We start from the raw sequence: 22,872 nt of genomic DNA on the forward strand, positions 1-22,872 counted from the left end.
TCAGCCAGTGACTGATTAGAGGCTATACATAAGCATCTTGAACCAGTAAGGTTTCTACCCTTGGCCAATAGTGCTGCGTGTGTTTGGGGAATGTCATGAAATTTCAGGCAGTTTACAGTCTGCTCCAGCATATTCTTTCTGCATACTCAAGGCTTCACATCCGTCAGGAACAAGCAGATATCCAGGGACCCTATCTGATCTTCCTCTTAGGGGTACATATCCTTGTGCATGTATACATTTGCTTCCAAATCACCAGGGCTAGGTGGACACTTACAAAGCCTACTATCACTCTCTCAATCTCTGGATTTCCCTTTTACTTTTCTATCTGGTCCGTCAGTTTCTTGATTCCCCAAGCAGCATTGTGACCTCAGGAAGACTTCTTAAATTATTTGCTATTATTCCTGGGTTTTCAAGCTATCATTTTTACAACGCCCTTTTTGTATCTATGCTTCACGCCAGAGCAAGCCACCCCCTCCCCGCCACCACAGTAAAAAGGCTGACATTCCTCACAGCTTGCCCTGCCCTAATAGAATTACCAAACAGCTGAGCTGGGGTAAGGAATAGCAGAAGCCTCAGGATAAAATTCCACAGACTCACTATTCTTATAGAGGCTTAGTTTTTCTTGAATAAATACTTCTCAGTTAGATAGATGCCTTTAGTTAATTTCCAAAATCCTGAAGTCGCTGTTTTTAACAGCTTTATCTGGTTTTACATTTGCTTTTTGGGAGAAAATTTGCCTACCTCCACACTCGACCTTTCCAGAAGTCCCATCTCACATTCAGAATTTTAGCTTTGGGCTAGAGGTCATTGTAATGTTTCTTCATGACAGGTGAAAAAGGAAGATACATACAAGACTTATGAACAAACATGAATGAGGAGTTATATATTTTTTAATAAAAAGATTCAATATCAAAAACATTGTATTATAAATCCAATGAACTTCCAAACAAAATATGAGTGGGATCCTGATGGAACACGATTTGACATTGTAGATATTGGCACAGAAATAAGCCAATGGTAGAGGTTAGAAAGATTACAAACAGATTGTGTAGGCAGAATTTTAGGAATGACTCCCAGTGACCCTTTTCCTTCTGTAGTACTCTACCCTTTGAGGTAGTGTATGACAAATGTCCTTCCAATGCTTTTGTTACATTATTTGAAAAAATGAATATTATCTAGGTAGGCCTGGTCTAATCAAATGAGCCCTTTAAAAGTAAAAAATTTTGGAATTCCCATTGTGGCTCAATGGTAACGAACCTGACTAGTATCGATAAGGACTTGGGTTCAATCCCTGGTCTTGCTCAGTGAGCTAAGGATCCAGCATTGGCGTGAGCTGTGGTGTAGGGTAAAGACACAGCTTGGATCTCTCATTGCTGTGGCTATGGCATAGGGCTGGCAACTACAGCTCCAATACAACCCCAGCCTGGGAACTTCCATGTGCTTTGAGTGCAGCCCTAAAAAGACCAAAAAAAAAAAGTAAAAATTTTCTTTGGTTGGTAAAAGAAGAGAAACTCAGAGTTTGGAAGGTTAAGAAGAAATTTCACATGGAATTGCTGGCTTTGATGGTGGAGGGGGCACAGGCCAAGGGATGTCTGTGGCCTCAAGCTGCTGAAGAGTAGCCCCCAGGCTAACAGTCAAGGAAATGGAGACTTCACTCTTATAGCCTCAGGAAACTGAGTTCTACCAGCAAACTGCATGAGTTTGAAAGCAGATTGTTCTCCACAACCTCCAGATTATAAGAGCCCAGTACAGCCACACCTAGATTTCAACTTTGAGTCCAGCTGAGCCTGCCTGGACTCCTGACCTACAGAACTATAAGATAAAAAATGGGTGTTTTTTTTTTTTTTTTTAACCTGAAAATTTTGTGTTTATTTGTTATGCAGCAATAGACAACTAATACATGGTCCTATATTTATATGTCTTTGATTCATGACAGGGCTGGCTTTGCAGATTCTTGGTGAATGGAGGATCTATCCAATGAGTAATTCTGGGACAAATGGTCATACATATAGACCACAAAAAAGGTTGGATCTCTACCTCAAAATATGGCAAGCAGATAGAAAAAATACATTTTAGAAGGACTTCATGAACCTGAGGTAAGGAGTTCATTCCTCAAATACAAAAAAGGATTGAAAATTCAAGCATGCAAAAAATTTTAAATTCTGCTTATCAAAGGCCAACACGAAACAAAGAAAAAGGAAGGAAAGGACAAGAAGTCTGAAAAGCAGGAGTATATTGTGTCTTAAGAGTCCCAAGAGAAGCATGTTTGAAGAAAGAAAGGTGCCATCTGTGTTGAATTCTACTGGGGGTGGGGAGGGGGTCTTCGAGGAAGACAGAAAATTGTGCACTAGATTCAAAGACACAAAGAACACTGATGACCAGACATGAGCATCTCAGTACAGCAGGAGGAAACCCAAGCTAGTGCATAGACAGCTGTGTCTCGTGTTCACCACCCTTCCGTAAAATGCCTGTACCTTTCTAGATGCCTAAAATGCCCTATCACCTGACGCATATTCACAGCTCTCCTAAAATACCGGAACATGATACTGACAAGTTTCTATGTGGCTTTTATTCTATAAGAGAGTAGGTAGAATTATGACCTGTTTCATGATTTACTTAGCCGACTTCAAGTGCTTTTGACAAATCTATCATTTTTCTGACATTTCTTCCTCTCTAGAAAGATGAGAAAGAGAGACACAATAACAAAATTGTGGCAGTCTCTACAGTTAAAATAGGTCCTAGTTGTTTCTAGTCAGGCCAAACTTTTGGAGGTTCAAGGGATGGAAATTTGAGGTGCATTTTGCAGTGCTAAAATCTTACATGTATATATAATCTTACGTATATATATATATATATATATATAATCTTACATTATATATATTACATATATAAAAAACCTGTAGTTTTATATATATTTATATATATATTTGCAGTGCTAAAATATTACATGTATATATAATCTTACATATATATTTTATATATATATATATATATATATATATCCCGAAATTAATCTCCTCTCCTCTTCCTTTCATTATCTCTTGCAAGGTTGACTTAATTGGTCATTTTGACACTACTAATTCAATAAAAAAAGTCAAAGTAAGGAGGTGCAGGAGGACCAGGCCTGTGCTCCCTAAGGACTGGTTGTATCTCAACTCATGGAATCTTGAAAATATTCCCCTTCCTCAAAATTATTCTCTTAAAAACAACAAAAATATCTCCTAAACTATAGAAGCTCTGGATGTGCAAAAGGATTTCAAGATTTCACTAACGAAGATTGTAATTAAAATATTTCAGTGGGTTTTTAATTTTCTTTCTGGGCTACGCTATTTCCTAGTCCTCTGGAGGAGCTGCTATTGTTCAATCCTGACAGAATTCTCTGTTAGAAATTATAGCCTGCTGCCTTTCAGCATCTTCATTAAAATGCAATGCTGCCAGATATATCTGCATGCATATGAATGAAGCATCTATAGAATAATTAAGTCATGAATAACACATTGCTGAGCATGGCTTTTCCTGAATAGGAAAAGAATGTCATTTATGAACCCAGAAATTTTATATTATATGAAAAAATAATTGGCAATAACAAGTATTATTTGAAGACACACTAATTTAAATTATGATTGCCCTGTTATAGACTCTATTTTTAATAAAATGGCATTTACATTAGAAAAATGGATGTGAATTTATGTGCCATTTTTCTTTATTTTCCTTAAAAGGCCACCTGAAAGCATTTTGGCAATGGGGATTGCATAATTTGAGAATATTGAGCTCTTTTACAAACAAAAGGTCATTAGCATCACAGCAACTTCACAGGCCTGGATTCAAACTAATAGCGACTTATCAATGGAAAAACATAGATACTGTTCACAAGCAGTACTTAAGCTTTTTCAAGGAACACCATGAAAGCAAAAGCTGAGTTCCTCTGAATCCACCCCTCTGCCATGCAGTGTGATTTGAATCAAGAAGGAGTTCTTTTCCAAAAGCCCCAGTTTAGCAATGACCACATTCTAGAGTTAAATTGTGCTGCAGTTTCAACACCATTTAATGTTTAGCTCTGGGCTCTCCTGATAAGTGAGAAGGCATGAGAAAGACTGGAGCAGGAAAAAGGACACAAGACTTAAAATGAAAAGAAAAAGGTAACATCTCTCTCTCCCTTCTTGACCTCCCTCAGGTCCCTTGGTCAGCTCTCTTTCTTGGTCATAGCTCTTTGTGATTCATTTCACATGTGATCTTCTTTTTCTTTTTCAAAAGACAACACAGCCAATAAAGGTTCCCTGAGGAAGGGTCAAAGTCAAAAGTCAACAGAGCAGATAAGCCTGCCACTAGTCAGTCCCCATGGCAGTCAAAGGACCTGTTTCAAATCTGGGGGTCTCATTTCATCCTTTCCATTTTCCCTTGCAGGTGCCCCAGTCCACTCTCCTCCCTTTGTACCTGGGTCACTGCAGCTTCCCTTTTTGTGCCCCTGCCCACAATCTCTCATTCCCCCACAATGCCCTACCCTGCCTTTCTTTCCTCCACAATCCATATAAGTACAAACCATCTCTGATTAAGTCATTTCTCTGATAAAAATTCCACGGTGGTTTTTCATGGCACTCAGGATCAATTCCAAACCACTTATTATGATTCAAACACCCTGCAAGACCTGACCCCAGACTACCTCTCCAGCTCCTCCTGCAAAGCCTCACATGGTCCCCTCTCTCCAGTCTAAATGAATTACTCACCGCTTTTTGAGTTCATCTTTTCCATGTCCTCAGACAGTTTTCCTAATTGACATCCATTCTTCCTTAAACGTTCATCTCAAAGGAGTGGTAGACCTGCAAGCATCCCCCGACTATCCCCACTCCCACTGGTTTTGATGTCCCCCGTGGCACCTGAGTATCACTTTTATACCTCAAGGAAAACACTTTATTACTCTGCATTACAATTGTTGACTTGCTTGTCTATTTTTCACACTAGAGTATAGTCTCCTTAACCGCAAAAAAAAAATGTTTCTTTGGACTTTGTGTTCCTCCAAACTGTCCCAGTGTGCAAATGAAAGAAGGAACTACATATAGCATAAGGCAGAACGAGGTCGGTGCTGTAATCTTCTGTATTAGACAGCAATAAGTAAAAGCAGAGGTTCTTGGACATGAGAATGCTTGGGTTTATACTCTGACAGTACTATTTACTGAGTGATGATCAATTATCTTATTCTTCTGAGCCTCGGTTTTCTAATCTATGAAGTAGATATATACACTTGTTTTTCCAGTTATTTTGAAGGCTGGTCTGCCTTCTTGAAAAATCCTACTCCCCACTTGGCCTGGTGAAGCTGAATGATTTTTCTCAGTGTTTCAGTTTAGATAGAAAAAATGAGGTCTGTTTTTATATGCTGTTTTGATTTCGAGGTTTAATTAGTGTTGTTTCTGGGGAATTCATTGCTTTAATTAATGATGTGCCCTGAATCTCTTAAGTGAAGAATGCCATTAAAAACATGAATATGTAATAAGTACAACTTTCTTTATCCCAGCTGAGGAGGGTGGCTGTTACTTGGCTATCACCTCTCAATATAAGTCCAAGAACCTCAGGTACTAAAAGCAACTAGGCTACAAGGTTTTATTTTCATGTATGAGTTTTTAAGCTCAAGTGTTCTTTTGTTTTATTTAAAGGCTAGGTCTGTTAACATGGAAACCAGAGAGAAAGAAAGATCAGCTCGCTTTGGTGCCCATTCAGACCACCTTCTCTTAACTGTTTATAAATCAATAAGCTAAGTTCTAAGTCAGGGTTTCTCATCTCAGCACATTTTGGGCCAGATAATTCTTTGTGTGGGAGGCATTCTGTGTACTACAGGATGCTTAGCAGTATCCTTGGCTTCTACCCACTAGGTGCTATTAGCATGTCCCTTTTGTGACAATCAAAAATGTCTCCAAAAGGACTGAAGAATATACAATGAAGAAAAGACAGTCTCTTCAGCAAGCAGCATTGGGAAAGCTGTACAGCCACATGTAAATAAGTGAATTTAGAACACTCCTTCACACCCTACGCAAAACTCAAAATGGCTTAGACTTGAATATAAGACATGACACCATAAAACTCTTAGAAGAGAACACAGGCAAAACATTCTCTGACATTAATCATAGCAATATTTTCTTAGGTCAGTCTCCCAAGGCAATAGCAATAAAAGCAAAAATAAACAAATGGTGCCTGATCAAACTTACAAGCTTTTGCACAGCAAAAGAAACCATCACATCAATAAATAAATAAATAAAGTACTTAGGAATTAGCCTGAACAAGAAGGTGAAAGACTTATATGCTGAGAACTATAAAACATCAGTTTCTTCAGTAAAGAAACTGAAGATGATTTAAAGACATGGAAAGACATCCCTTGCTCTTGGATTGGAAGAATTAATACTGTTTAAATGGCCATACTACCCAAAGCAATCTATAGATTTAATGCAATCCCTATCAAATTACCTATGGCATTTTTCCACAGAACTAGAATAAATAATCTTAAAATTTATATGGATCCATAAAAGACCAAGAATTGCCAAAATAATACTGAGGAAAAAAGAACAAAGCTAGAGGTATAACCCACCCAGACTTCAAACTATACTACAAAGCTACAGTACTTAAAATAGCATGGTATTGGCACGAATACAGACATATGGATCAATGGAACAGAATAGAGATCCCAGAAATAAACCCACACACTAACAGTCAATTAATCTTTGATAAAGGAGACAAGAATATACACTGGGAAAAGACAGTCTCTTCAGCACATGGTGCTGAGAAAGGTGGACAGCCACATTGATATAATCAATGAAGTTAGAACATTGCCTTACACCATACACAAAAATAAACTCAAAATGGCTTAAAGACTTAAATATAAGGCAAGATACCATAAAACTCCTATAAAAGAACATAGGCAAAATATTCTCTGACATAAATTGTAGAAATATTTTCTTAGGTCGGTCTACCAAAGCAATAAAAATAAAAGCAAAAATAAATTGGACCTAATCAAGTTTACAAATTTTTGTACAGTAAAGGAAACCATAAACAAAACAAAAGAGAATCTACACACTGGAAGAAAATATTTGCAAATGATTACACTGATTAGGATTTAATTTCCAAAATATAAAAACAACACATACAGATCAATAACAAAAAAAAACAAACAACTTGGGAATTACCATTGTAGCTCAGCAGGATAAGAACCTGACATAGTCTCCTTAAGGATGCAGGTTCAATCCCTGGTCTCGCTCAGAGGGTTAAGGATCCAACATTGCCACAAACTGTGGCATAGGTTGCAAATGTGGTTCAGATCTGGCATTGCTGTGGCTATGGCATAGGCCTCAGCTGTAGCTCCTATTTGAGCCCTAGCCTGGAAACTTCCATATACTACAGGTACAGCCATTAAAAAAAAAAGGGCAGAAGATATAAATAGACATGTCTTGTAAGAAGTCATACATATGGCTAATAGGCACAGGAAAGGATGTTTAGCATCACTAATTATCAGAGAAATGCAAATCAAAACTCAGTGGGGTATCACCCCACACCAGTCAGAATGGTCATCATCAAAAAGTCTACAGATAATAAATGCTGGAGAGGATGTGGAGAAAAAGGAACCTTCCTATACAGTTGGTAGAAATGTATATTGGTGCAGCCACTATGCAAAGTAGTGTGGAGGTTCCTTAAAACACTGAAAATAGAGTTATTATATGATCCAGCAATCCCACTCCTGGGCATATATCAAGAGAAATCTCTAATTTAAAAAGACACATGCACCCCATGTTCACTGCAGCACTATTTACAACAGCCAAGACATGAAAACAACCTACATGTCCATCAACAGATGAATGAATAAAGAAGATGTGGTGTTTGTGTGTGTATATATATATGGTTGAATACTACTTAACCATAGAAAAGAATGAAATAATACCATTTTCAGCAACATGGATGGCCTTAGAGATTATCATACTAAATTAAATAAGGCAGACAGAGAAAGACAAATACTATAAAGTGATATTATAATATCACTTTAGTTTATATAAAATATGATAAACTTATTTATAAAACAGAAATTGACTTACAGAAAACAAACTTAGAGTTACCAAAGGGGAAAGGGGGAAGAGGAGGGATGATATAGGAGTTAGGGATTAGCAGATACAAGCTACATACATAAAAACAGATAAACAACAAGGTCCTAACACAGGGAGCTATATTCAATATCCTGTAATAAGTCATACTGGAAAAGAAAATGAAAGACAATGTGTGTGTGTGTGTGTGTGTGTGTGTATAACTGAATCACTTTGATGTACACCGGAAACTAACACAACATTGTAAGTCAACTATACTTCAATAATAAAAATTATATATATATGGATATATATATATATATGGATATATATATATATATGTATATATATATATATATATATCTCCATGCATTTGCAAATGTACCCTGGAGGCAAAATTGCCCTAGGTTGAGAACCACAAGTCTAAATGAGTATTTACTTTGCAGGACAACAAAGGCAAGGCATATTAATCAGCAATAAAAATACATTCATTGAAGACTTAAAAAACACTGTGCTTGGCATTGTAGGAGACAAAAATGCTTAAGTATTATGTAATACTGGGAGAGTCCTTGGACCAGAAGTCTAGATCCACATCTGCTGCTTAGAAACCACATGTCCTTGAGCAATTTATTTAACCTTTCTGAGTTTCCTCATCTTGAAAGGAACAACTTTGATAACTGTAGGATGCAGAAATACATGTATTTGAAACGATGTATAGTCTTAGTCTTATCTAAATATCTCTAGGGGTGAACCCAAAGTCTTAGTTCTCTAATCCGATCTGCTAAATATTTTTATTAATGCCTTCCATGAATGAGGACATAATTGACACGCTGGTCAAATGTAAACACAACATGCACTTGGAATGGCCAAGTATACTGCATTGAACATAAATTAAATGGAGCTAAGGACAGAAACTCGGAGACGAATTAGGAGGCTACTGCAGTAAAACAGGAGAGACATTGCAGTGGCTTGAATGAGGTGTAATAGGAAGGGTAATAGATTAGACTTGGGATATCAGAGAAAGAGGAGAGCTGATACTGAGTCTAAGACTTTTAGTCTAATCAAACAGACAGATGGAAGGCCATGAACTAAAATGGGAAAGACTGAGGGAGCAGATTTTGTGTAGACAAGTTAAATTATATAAATATAACATGCGAAGAGAATAGCTGTGAGGGAGTAAATTGACTCATTCCACAAAATTTTTTGAAAAAAAATATGATGTAGAGTTAACAGCTATGATACCTTAGTGACTTAATAATGCCAATCTTAACTCATACTTCCTATGAGCCAGACACTATCAAGGACTTTGCAATCATTATCTCATTTAATCCTCAAATCAGTCCCATTTTACAGATGAACAAATCATAGTTTTTAAGTGATAAGCCATGTGAAGGTTGGTCTAGATTCAGACTGGCAAAACTGATAACTCTGGGTGAGGCAAGAGTAGCATTCCTGCTGTTTTACTATTGCTTCAACTAGCAAGCTATTCAAAAAAAAAATAATAATAATACACATAAGAGCAAATTAGGAAGGAGGTAATTCTCTCTAGTGATGACTTTATTTCTCAAGGAAGCATAATTAAAGTGGAAAAGTTTTAGCTGCTCATATGGTATGGAGACCCTCCAGACTGGAAGACTCTGTAATACCATACTTGCCCTTTATTTCTTTTTAGCCTGGAAGAGAACCACCTCATTTAGAAGCTCCAGATTCATAATTTCTCATTGAGACACTGTTACCAAATCTAATTATTTCCATATTTTGGCTCTTGCTTGGCTAATGTGCCAACTTAATTCTTCAGTGTAGCTGGTCTGGCCATGACCTGCCATACACAGTAGTGAGCTAATAACATTTGAACCCAGGCAATCTGACTCCTGAGTCTTGTATTAGTAACTGCCCCACACAGTCCACACATATCTTCAATATGGGACTAAAAATCCAATGGGAAAGATGTAGTGAGAAAATTTATATCTCAGATAGAGCATGAACTATGTGACTGATGAAGCAACTTCAAATGGTTGGTTGGTGAATTATAATAAAACGTAGGAAAGAACTGGATAAGTGTTGTTCTTGTTATGTATTTCTGCAGAACAGAAATCTAAATTGTAACTATATCTTCTACCACTGGAATGTCCTACATTCTACACTTCTCAACTGCCCTGTCTCTAAGTAAACCATGGTTTCTTTTCCCAGAATACCTTTCCTTATCCTCTTTTCACCTGGATAACAACTACTTCAAGACATAAGTGAGACACTACATTTTCTGTAAAGTCCTTCAGCACCCCATTACTCTATCCAGTCATCTTTTATCTCTCCTTTCTCTCTCTTTCCAGAGACAGCCTCTTGGACCTGCCTCTTGCACCTTGCAACAGTGCTTATCTGATTGTCATATTTATATATATTTACTTACAGGTTTCCTCCAACAATAAAGCTCCTTTCCTTGAATTGCTGATAATTTTTTTCTAAACTCTTTTCCAAGATGCTGATACAAAATTCAGTTGATGATTATTTTGCATTTCATTTGTCTAAGTAGATTTCTCCCTAGCACATGCAGGATAAATTGGAAAGTGAGATGGTGAGTGGAGGGTACATACTGGAGGTCCTTGCAGTAGTCTTAAGTGTAAGGTGTAGTGGGTGACAATGGAAAAAAGAGGATTAAAGGAAAAATGCAAAAGATGTGGAGAAAGAAGGATGAGAGACAAACATATGAGAATAGATAAAAAGAGTCTTCTTAAATAAATTGACATTTCTGAAAATATGGCTGTATAAACGCTAAGAGAAACTCCTTCTAGAACAGCATACCAGAAAATTCTAGGAAAGATTTTTCTTAATGTGACAAAATTTTGAATGTATAACTAGTGGAAAGGAATAGAATTATTCAGAGGTCAACAACACACAAAAAGTTAAGTTAGTGCCAGACTCAAACTTTTCCTTGGAGGCACTTACTGATTTTTGATGGCCTAAAATCCAAATTTTAATGAGCCACTGGCAGGAAACAGGAGACTCAGCATAAAGTCAGGACCACCAAGACAATTTTCTCAGTGAGTGAACTAGAAACAACCTCTCCCTAAAAGAGAGTCATGGAGATACCATCTCTCTCAGCCTTAACCCTCTCAGCCTTACCTTTGTGTGAAAAGAAAATAGAAAAATAAATGTCTCCAATGAAATCCTCACATACATCTGCATTCTCATAGTTTGAGAGCCAAAAGTCTCACTGCTCATGTATTTAAAACCCTAAACCAAAGATAATTATAGTGACTCTTAATTGATAGTGTTCCCAGAAACCTGGCAGAAAAATCTCCTCTGCTCTAAAGAAATTAATTTGGGGCACAGACTCGAAGAAAATTCTCAGAAATGAAGTTCTAATATATGTAAGTTCGCAATCAAAATTATCAAACCGAGAAGGAAGCAAATCATGAAGAGTGAAAGCTGGCATCCAAAAAGCAGATTAAGACAATAAGGAATAGTTACTGAAATAATTAGACCCAAAATATTAAATTTGTTTAATGTGTTTCAAAAAATAAAAAGGAGTATTAAAACATTGAAAAGGCACAAGAGACTATTAGAATTGGCCAAGTAGATATAAAAGAGAAGCAAATAAACATCCTAGAAATGGAAAAAATAACAATAAAAAAGAAACAGTTATAGACTCAGCTGTTGAGAGATTTAGTGAACTGGAAAGTAGAGATTTTTTTAAAAATTTACATAACACTGTCCAAGAGAGACAAAAGGAAAATATGAAGTAGAAGATAAGACACATGAAAGAGACAGTGAGAAGTCTTGCTATTCTCAATCAATAGGTAAAGAAAACTCTGAAGGAAATATGAGCCTCAGCAACTGCAAATTCAAGTAGACTTCAAAAGCTGTCCCCTGCTAGGTAGATTATTAATATTAAAAGAGCATGGATTTGCTAAGTCCCAAAGCTGAGAGGAAAGCCTGCCAACTTGAGGCAAATATAGATGAAATGGAAAATCACACCATCCTCCCCATTCAAACTGATAGTGACACACATTAATATAATCCCAAAAGAAGGAGGGAGCTGGGTCTTAAAGGCCACATTCCTGAGAATGAACTTGTAATGGGAATATGGGACAGGGAGAGGTAGATTCTCAGTGGATTTAGGATGTGGCATTGCCACAAGCTGCAGCATAGGTCATAGATGCAGCTCAGATCCAGTGTTGCTAAGGCCATGGAATAAGCCCCAACTGCAGCTCTGATTTGACCCCTGGCCTGGGAACTTACATATGCTGCAGGTGCATTCTAAAAAAAAATAAAAAATAAAAAATAAAAAAACCAACAAGATTTTTCTTTAAAGGACCAAATAGGAAGTATTTGAGACTTGAGGACCATATGGCTGGTATCATGACTACTAAACTCCATAGACAAAAGCAGCCATAGACAATACATAATGGAATGAGTATGGCCGTGTTCCAGTAAACTTTACTTATAAAAGCGGGCAGTAGGCTCTAGTTTGCTAACCCCTGCTGTAAAAGTTTGCTTATCTAGAAGTACAAATACCGGCAGCATTCAATAAATGGAACTGTTCTAAAATAATTTTTAATGATCACTGATTTTTAAACTCACATCATTATGATAACTGAGGGGGGAAAAATGTGCTTTAGCATTTGGGCATAGTGATGTATAAAGGGCTGGGAAATGCAACCTGATGAGTCACAGTGGCCCAATTCAAACGATACACCCATGGTGGGATATCATAGCTGAGTAGTTAAGGCAATGACAGGCTGCTAAATGATGTACACATGGTGATACAGACCATAACAGAATGAAAGAGACTCTTTCAGAGGGCACTATGTGTAGCAAAAGCTTCATTATTTTCACACAGTTAAAAGGTATTTACTTTTGAGCTAGAGATACTCTAGTATGCAGGCTGAGGAGAAATTCGGAAAAGAAGCACAGCATTAAAAAGCAGATAACACTGAAGGAAGTTTACCACAGTGCCTTCTTTGGATTCTGTCCCAGCTATCATAAAAGTCCATGCATGTCATTTTATAACACCTCTAGCTACAAATAAATAAAGATTTCCCAGTTTAACCAGAATTTTATGATTTTTTTAATTATAAAAACAATTTAGTGCTTTCCTTAGCCATTTTGAACAAAATGAATATGCTTTACAAAGTCTCATGTTTTCTCTGGGAAAATAAAGAAATATGCATTATAAGATTTTTACATAATAAAATTGTTTTCTATTTTCATCTAAATTTTAGTCAATGAAAAATAATAGTCAATATTACTGATTGTTTAATATGTTCAGGCACCATTCTAAACACTCCACATGTATTATCTTATTTATAATAGTTATAGTTCCTCATAACTCATAAGGTTGGCATTATAACTGATTTGCAAGACATGTTTAACCTGTGATAGCCACTTAAGATACTCATTGTACTTAGCTTTCCTGCTCTCCTCTTACCCACTTCAAAATGCCTTAGATAAAGTTCAGTGAAACTATCACATGCATCACCCCCCAAAAGAAATCTAAGCAAACTAAAATGGTTCATTTTCCCAGATCTTGTCCCTTTGCTAGGGGAAGAAAGATAAAAATGAGCTGAAGAATAGGAAGAGTTATTTTGTGGTCAGATGCAAGTTCCTGGGTGCCTGAGTTGTTACATAAACCCTCACTCCCTCATTCCTTGTTGGGGAGGGGGGTGCTCCATGAGACAGATAGCTATGTTACAGTGAGACTACAGGAAGAGGAGACTGGCACCTTGCTTGCTAATTGCTTATTTGCTGAGCCTCAGGGCTTGCTACCAGAACTTGAGGAAAAGAATTTTGAAAGAATGGATGGGTACTGGCAAAGTCAAGTAGAAAAGAGCAAAGCTCAGGCCCCACTGATACTCCCCAGCACACAAACACCATGTTTTCTGAAAGGTGTACACAATTGGATCACAGCCACACTCGTAGATCTCAAGATTCAGAAGACAGGGACATCAAAAGATAAATAGGAATGGAAGGAAAGAGATTTTCCCCACTGTCACGTTCATCACAGTTGTAGGCAAGATGGCTATCAGAGGGAAGATGTAGCCAAATACTTCACAGAAACCATAGATACCTAGACAGCTGCTCACAGAGAAGTCCACTAGCCATCATCAAATCCTTGTAGTCAGGAAAGGATCTGCTCCCCCAAAGTTTTTACTTCTATTCTTCCAGATATGGTAAAAGGAGAGAGTATAGCTCAGGAACAGAGCATCAACTGCAGATATGGCAAAAAGAGGAAAACACTCCAACCACCTCCTTCCACAAGAATTCTTCCAACTGAACATGTGTGTTATTTCAGATCTTTCAGGTGCCAAGATAGAAATAGATATACAAATAATTACTTGGAGGGAACAATTTTGAAGAATAAAGAAGAGCAGGAATGGATGAGAAAAACCTTGAGTCCATCCCACTCATCTGACCCTTGTGAAAGGAGAGTAGAGAGAAGGACTGGGTAGCAGAGGTCCCCCACTGCAGTGCAGATCTCAAAGAATATTTAACAGGGCTATTGGGGCATTCTAGAGCAAAGTTTGCCCATGAGAGGAGCAGGAATGGCCCAGCTCTAGTATACCTGCCATGTTCAGTTATTGCATTACAGCAACCCAGGGGGCATGTAACCTCCTTGTTATGGATACTTCAGAGGATCTCAGAGTTAGAGCATCCAGAGGCTGTCAGCTACCTACTCTCTTTGCATCTCGTTCTCACTTCAAGAGAAATGTGGACAACACACTCCATTAGCTCCCTCAAGATCCATTAAGTCTATTCTGGGATGGTGATGTGGGCTTCACACTTGGACATTAAAGTGAAATTATAAAGATTTTGCTCCATGCCAGAGTTGATAAGATCAGTCACAACCTCTTCCCATTCAGTGGGTTATAAAAAAGAACTAGGATGTTGAGTCTATCTTCCCTATATCTATCCTTTTTTACATTCACCTCCTCCTCCCATCTCACTGCCTCCTCTCATCACTCAACTACAAGTCTGTCCTATCAATACCCACTCTGGGATCAGGACCACCTTCAGACAAATGTCAGTGTGGGTAATAGCTAAGTATAGTTTGGTCGCTGCTTTTAATAGTTGACAAAAGGATATGTGAATTTTTTTGACTGGTGTCTGTGTTAGCATCTCACTCTTGTTAAAAGAATAAAATATGGTCAAGAAAGAGGAATCACCCCTAATTTAGAATAAATCTCAAATCAAGCACATAGTGGTATGAAAGGCTAAAATAGTACATTGAACTTAATCAAACAAGTCAGGGGATGTTTATTTGAGAAAATGACTCAGAGTTAAGACCTGAAAAGGGGAGGGAAGAACATTCCAGCTGGAAGAATCAACATGTACAGTAGCCCTTAGTGACTGGGATAGGGGTTTAAGATGAGACTAGACCAGATGTGTAAGATCCAAATCTTCTCACATGAATTTTCATTACCCTAAGAGTGACAGTAGGGTTTCAATCAGAGGATTAGGATGGGAAGAGGACGATACGTTCAGATATGTACTTTGGAAAAAATCCCTCTGGATGAAGAATGAACAGATTGAAGAATGCATGAGGAGATATTAAAGAGATATTCAGGAGTTTTGTTTTTGTTTTAATAGCCCAGGTGACAGATTTTGGCAAAATATCCAAAAATCACTCGTAGATTGGATATGGGGCTTGAGAAAGAAAGGTGTCGAGATGACTCCTGGGTTTCTAGCTAGGACACTGGGTAAATGATAATGACACTCACTAAAGTAATGAGTACCAAAATAGAACCAGGTTGAAGGACAAGGCTGTGAATTCAGAATTAAACATTTTACCAATTAGGAATCTTAGTCACAAGTAATTAAAAAGCCCAGCTCAATCTAGCTTAAATAAAGAAGAGAAGATTACTGCTTCACCTAATTGTAAAATCTATTAGAGAGGCTGGCTTAACCAGTGGCCTCATTTAGAAATCAGATGATATCATCAGGATTCATCTCTTAATTCTACTTCCTCCCAATTGGCTATATTCTCCAATTTTGCATGGTAGATCCTAGACAACTTCAGGCTTATACCATCACAAGACTAATTCAGTGTAAGAGGAAATTTTCTTCCCAAAAAGTTAAATAAAACTTCAAAATTAAATCTCTTTAGCCTTTATGGTCTTGATCTGGGCATATGCCCAACCTTGAACCCATTACTATTGCTTAGGGTGATTAAATATGTTAATTAGATCCTGTAGCCTGAGGCTTAAGTCATCTTCAAGGAGTTCATGACTGAAAATGGAGGAGAATTACATATCCCAAAACAAAATCAGGTACCATTGTCACAAAAAGCATAAAGGGGACACGGGGGAGTGAAAACAAAATATAATTATATCTCGTAGGTGAACATGATTTCTGAGATTAATAAAAGGCAGGATGTGGTAGACATTTGAGAAAATCAAAGTTGAACTGATAAAGAAGGGGTACTTAAAATCAGCTCTGAGCAGTGGCAGGAGTCAAGACTATGGGGCTTTTGGTAATAACTGGCTCGATTCAAGAACATAGACCACATGAGACAAAAGCAACATAAGGTACATCCAAGAAAGTGTATTTTGGTGAAGATTCTCTAGAAGGTCTATCAGATGTCTTGCTGTAAAATAATCAGAATTGATTTTTTTTCTATTTATATACAATGCACATTGTATGATATTCAATCAGTCTTCCTTTTTCCATTATATAAGTACTCCTTCAGGTATCAGTAGAAATATGTAGACTCTGGCACTTAGAATGGCCAAAAGCAGGATGGCAGCCCTCTTTAATTCCTGTTGTATCAGCCAGACCTATTTCTGCCTGAGAATACAAAACAGTACACAAAAAACCTTTGGGGGCTGCCTTGGTAAGATTGAATATGAAAAATAGTTTCCACTAGAGGGTGCTAAGTCTCAAAATAAATACAAAAACCAAGTACTTTAGATGTTCCCACACTTTCCAGTATTCATTGAGCAACTAATAACTGCATTGACCTGAACTTAGCAAAAGAGCAAACCTGAGGCAAAGCTTATGTGCTACTACTTTACTATGGAATGAAATCCTAGGTAGCAAGACTGAGGGAAAAGAAAAAGGAGGCAGGGAAACAGTGAGAGTCAACCCAAGAAGTTTTATTACTGAGCAGGTCACTTCCTACTATTAAACACAACTGACTCCTAGCTCTTACAGTACCTTCCTCCAAGAGGCCATATAAAAAGCTGCTTAATAGAATAGAACATCCACACTGGCCAAATCTTCTATTGTCAGAGTTGGTTAATGGAGTATTAATTCCCTCTTTACGTCCGAGTTGCATGTCTTCAGAGTCTCATGCCAGTGTCTACGGAACAGAAGGTGAGGGGTATGCAGAGAAGACAGAGGGAAAAGTAATGTCAGGTTGTTTGGAACAGAAGGTGAGGGGTATGCAGAGAAGACAGAGGGAAAAGTAATGTCAGGTTGTTCTGAGGAATTGGTCCCAGTGCATGCACAGCTGGCTGTTTAGTGCCTGAGGCTGAAACAAGTGGTTAAAGGCCTCAGAGACAGGAAAGAAGCACCCAAAGGGTATCTGATATGATGAACAATTGCTCAAAATAAACAATGCATAACTGAAAGGGGAAAAAATAACTTGCCAAAGATATAATGCCATGCACACAACAGTTGGAGGATGTTTTTCCTTTTCTCACTAAACATTAATTATCACTTCCCATTTAAGAAGACAAGTAGATGTGGGTTTCTTTCTTTTCTTTTCTTTTTTTTTTTTTTTTTTTTTGTCTTTTTGTCTTTTTAGGGCCACACCTGCGGTATATGGAGGTTCCCAGGCTAGGGGGTCGAATTGGAGCTGTAGCTGCAGCCTCCACTACAGCCACAGTTCCTAGTAGGATTCGTTTCCGCTGAGCCATGACAGGAACTCCTAGATGTGGGTTTTTTAGGTATTTCTTGGTTGAAAATAATTTCCATTAGGCTTCCTAGTCATCTAAGAAATTAGCTTTGTTGTTTATCTTTGTATTTATTTTGCTTACCTTTGCCAAATGAATTCTACATTATAACTGAATAAGCAGTGCCATTTGTTTTTAAGAATGAGAAATTTAAAATTATTTTTTCAAGTGTATAATTTTCCTGTGGCATCAGAAACAGATGGACTAGAAAGGGAAGACATTTAAGCTGCTTTTAAACAACTACTGTACAACACTACAAGCTTGTTTTCTGTTTGTCTGCTTAGTAAATCAAGCAAATGTTTTTAGACGGCTTTGTCTAATTGCCATAATAATTTACATCCGTTTGCCCCACCTGCTACATAATATTATGTTTTAGATCCTCATCTGCTATTCTTAAGGTTCCTATAAAACATGCAGTTTTTACATTGACCTTTGTATTTGGAAATAATTTAAAACAAAAAGTTGAAAAATAAAAATGGTACAAATGAATGCTCATATATTCCTTATCCAGTTCTATCCATTTTTTAAAGCATTTTACTCTATTATATGTGACTCTCCATCATAGCCCTTTACCCCTAAGTACTGCAATAGGTATTTCTTAAAAATAGGGATAATCTCAAATAATCAATTACATAATCTGCTGTCCATATTCCAATGTTATCATCAATCTACTACTGTCCTTTATAGCATTTTGTCCACCAGTACAGGATCAAGTCTAGGGTCAGTACCGTATTTAGCTGTCATATCTCTTCAGCCTCCTTTCATCTGGAGTAGCTCCATAGTCTGCTTGTTTTTTTAAAAACATTAACATTTTTGAAGAATACCTACCACCTTTATTTTTTAAAAACAGAAAATTTCTCATTTTATGATTGTTTGATGTTTCCCTGTGATTAAATTCTTTCTCAGCCACCAAATGCATAGGTGATGTTGTGTCCTTCTCAGGGTATCACATTTGGAGCCCCATGACTTGGGTCTGTCCCTTGTTGGAGATATTAGTTTTAATCACCTGGTCAAGGTGTTACCTGACTTCCCCACTATCTATTATTCTTTTTATTCCTCCTTGCAACTAATAAGCAATCTGTCAGAAGATACTAAAAGACCAAACAGATATCTTGCTCCAAAGCAGAATTTCCTTCTAGATTTAGCATGTACTGATGATGCTTGGCTAATCCAATCTTCACTATGATGGCTGCAAATTTTACGGGGTTTTTTTCAGTCAAGAACAATCAGTCCTTGGCATTCTACTGTAAGCAAGAGCCTCCTTCTCCCCTATTTATCTATCACCAGTGTGGACTCATGAATTACTATGCTTTTCAATGGTTGAGATTTCATTATTGAACATAATTATTCTGCTGCTTAGATTGTCCCAGATTTGGCCAGTGGGAGCCCTTCAAAGCCAGCTCCCATGTCCTTGTGACATCTTTTCCCCCCCAGCATTTCTTACTATCTAGTATAACATGATGTTCCAGGTTCATCTTGTATCTAGCCTGCTCTGATTTTGGAAATCAGTCATTTTTTTAAAGTGCCCTTCTTACTTTTAGTGGGGAATGGTATTAGAGATCAGGATCTGAGTAATACCTATGTTCACTCCTACTGTTGTGGGAGAGGGATCTTTGCATCTTGGCTCTTTCAACCAGTGATAGAAAATCTATGCATATACATGTATATGAATATTCATACATATATAAATATATAAAAATTAAAAGACATAGGCATATAAAGATGCACACATACACACACTTTTTTAAGAAATCAAGTGTTCACACTGATGCTTCCAATTCTAATTCATGCCTATGGAGTTTTTCCTTTCTTTCCAATATTCCGTATTTGTATGGCCTCACTCCATAGGAAGAATCCTGGTTCCCGACAAATGTACTCATTTGTTCAGTCCTATAATACATCTAAAATAGTTTCATAATTTGTTTGCTACAATAAACAAAATTACTAAAAAACTTAAGGACTTACTTCCAATTCTCACCTCCCCTATTCCACCACCCCAACACACACCCTACCCTGGCCACGACTGAGGATGTACACTCATATACTATGTTCATCAATTAACTTGAAGTCTTTCTTACTCCTTTTGCTTTCCTTTCTCTTCCTTTTCTTACCCCTCTTCTTCAAAATTAGTAACTTAAAGTAACATTTTTTTAATTGCTTTCAGGTTTAGCCCTCTCCCTTTTTTTCTTTTTTTTTTTTGTCTTTTTGCTTTTTCTAGGGCCGCTCCCTCGGCATATGCAGATTCCCAGGCTAGGGGTCTAATCGGAGATGTAGCCACTGGCATATGCCAGAGCCACAACAATGAGGGATCCGAGCCGCGTCTGCAACCTACACCACAGCTCTCGGCAACGCTGGATCCTTAACCACTGAGCAAGGCCAGGGAACGAAACTGCAACCTCATGGTTCCTAGTCGGATTCATTAACCATTGCGCCACTACTACGGGAACTCCTTCAGGTTTAGCCCTCCCCCTTCTTAATAAGTATTTTTATTTTTCAAATTTGTAGAGTATTAAAATGCTTTCAAAAGTCAAAGTCATACAAAAGTTAAACTCAGAGAAGGGCCACTCCTTCCTCTGGTTCTTCGAATCCACTGGTCCTGACCTCCCACAACTCCATGTAGATAAGCAGTCTTAGTCCTTCTTTCTGTTTCTTCTTGTAACAATAAGCAGGTAAATAATGTTTTCACTTCTTACATGAAAAATAGCGTACTCTAAATGCTGTGTTGTACTTTGTTTAATGTCTTTTGGCAGTCACTCCATATCTGTTCTTAGAGGCCATCCTCATTCTTTATTACAGCTGCATAGCAATCCATTGCTTACATGTACAAAAGTATTCAACTAACTCCAAAGCATGGACATGTAGGTGGTTTCCAATATTTTGCAATTACAGCTAAGGCTGTAATGAATAACTTTGTGAATATTCACATTGATGAGTAATTTCTAGAAGTAGCATTGCTGGGTTAACGATCACGTAGTTTCCTTAGCTGTTGCCAGACTCTTCCCCTTCTGATCTGTACAGTTTGTACTTCCCACAAGCAAGGTGTGAGAGTGCCTATTTCCCCATTGCCTTGTTGACAGGGTGAACTGCAAAGCATTGGAATTTTGGCCAATACTATGGGTGAGACATATTATCTCAGTGCAGTTTTATTTGCATTTCTCTTGCTATGGCTGAAGTTGAGCACAATTTTATATCTTTCTTTTTTTTTTTTTTGTCTTTTCTAGGACTGCTCCCGAGGCGTATGGAAGTTCCCAGGCTAGGGGTCCAATCGGAGCTGTAGCCACCAGCCTACACAACAGCCACAGCAACACGGGATCTGAGCTGCATCTGCGACCCACACCACAGCTCAGGGCAATGCCGGATCCTTAACCCACTGAGCAAGGCCAGGGATCGAACCTGCAACCTCATGGTTCCTAGTCGGATTCGTTAACCACTGAGCCACGACGGGAACTCCATATATCTTTCTGATGTGATTATCTTTGCATGTCTTTTGCCCATTTTTTTTCTATAGATTTTTGGAGTTTTCTTCCTTAATTTTATTTATTTTTTATTATTATTATTATTTTTAGCTATTTCTTGGGCCGCTTCCGCGGCATATGGAGGTTCCCAGGCTAGGGGTCTAATTGAAACTGTAGCCACCGGCCTACGCCAGAGCCACAGCAAGACGGGATCCGAGCTGCATCTGCAACCTACACCACAGCTCACGGCAACGCCGGATCGTTAACCCACTGAGCAAGGGCAGGGACCTCATGGTTCCTAGTCGGATTTGTTAACCACTGCGCCACGATGGGAACTCCCTTTTTTCCTTAATTTTAAAATGTTCTTTTTTTATATTACTCAATGAATTTTATTACCTTTATAGTTGTACAACAATCATCACAACCAAATTTTATAGGATTTCCATCCCACAGCCCTCAGTGTATCCCCCTACCTCCCAACCTGTCTCATTAGGAAACCATTAATTTTTCAAAGTCAGTGAGTCAGTATCTGTTCTGCAAAGAAGTTCATTCTGTCCTTTTTTCAGATTCCACATGTCAGTGATAGCTTTTGATGTTGGTGTCTCATTGTATGACTGACTTCACTTATCATGATAATTTCTAGGTCCATCCATGTTGCCAAAAATGCCAGTATTTTGTTCCTTTTAATGGCTGAGTAGTATTCCATTGTGTATATGTACCACATCTTCTTGATCCACTCCTCTGTTGACGGACATTTACGTTGTTTCCGTGTCTTGGCTATTGTATAGAGTGCTGCTATGAACAGTGGAGTACATGTGTCTTTGCAAGTCACGGTTTTCTCTGGGTAGATGCCCAGGAGTGGGATTGCTGGATCAAATGGTAGTTCTATGTTTAGTTTTCTGAGCTATCTCCATACTGTTTTCCACAGTGGTTGCACCAATTTACCGTACCACCAACAGTGTGATAGGTTCCTTTTTCTCCACACCCTCTCCAGCACTTACTGTTTGTAGTCTTTCTGATGATGGCCATTCTGGCTGGTGTAAGGTGGTACCTCATAGAGGTTTTGATTTGCATTTCTCTAATAATGAGTGATGTTGAACATCTTTTCATGTGTTTTTTGGCCATCTGTGTGTCTTCTTTGGAGAATTGTCTGTTTAGATCTTCTGCCCATTTTTTGATGGGGTTGTTTGTGTTTTTGGTATTGAGCTGCAGAAGGTGTTTATAATTTTTGGAGATTAATCCCTCATCAATCGATTCATTTGCAAATATTTTCTCCCATTCTGTGGGTTGTCTTTTCATTTTGTTTAGGGTTTCCTATGCTGTGCAGAAACTTTTAAGTTTAATTAGGTCCCATTTGTTTATTTTTGTTTTTACTGTCATTACTCTAAGAGGTGGATCTGAGAAGATGTTGCTGTTGTTTCTGTCAGAGAATGTTTGGCCTATGTTTTCCTCTAAGAGTTTTATAGTGTC

At 37.8% G+C, this 22,872-nt stretch overlaps 1 protein-coding gene and 1 long non-coding RNA gene across 2 annotated transcripts in view; one reads left to right on the forward strand and one right to left on the reverse strand.

The window, feature by feature from the left end:
• LOC106509878 overlaps positions 1–22,872 on the reverse strand; it is a 135,296-nt gene that overhangs the window by 50,709 nt on the left and 61,715 nt on the right. The window lies entirely within an intron of this gene.
• The window catches only part of WLS (wntless Wnt ligand secretion mediator), a 287,021-nt gene that overhangs the window by 48,975 nt on the left and 215,174 nt on the right, over positions 1–22,872 (forward strand). Inside the window, exon 2 of the mRNA XM_021096488.1 lies at positions 1,937–2,096. The gene's annotated coding sequence lies outside the window, so the exon portion shown is untranslated. The remainder of the gene's footprint in view (positions 1–1,936; positions 2,097–22,872) is intronic.

This window comes from Sus scrofa, chromosome 6 (assembly GCF_000003025.6).
Source record: "Sus scrofa isolate TJ Tabasco breed Duroc chromosome 6, Sscrofa11.1, whole genome shotgun sequence".
Lineage (NCBI taxonomy): Eukaryota > Metazoa > Chordata > Mammalia > Artiodactyla > Suidae > Sus > Sus scrofa.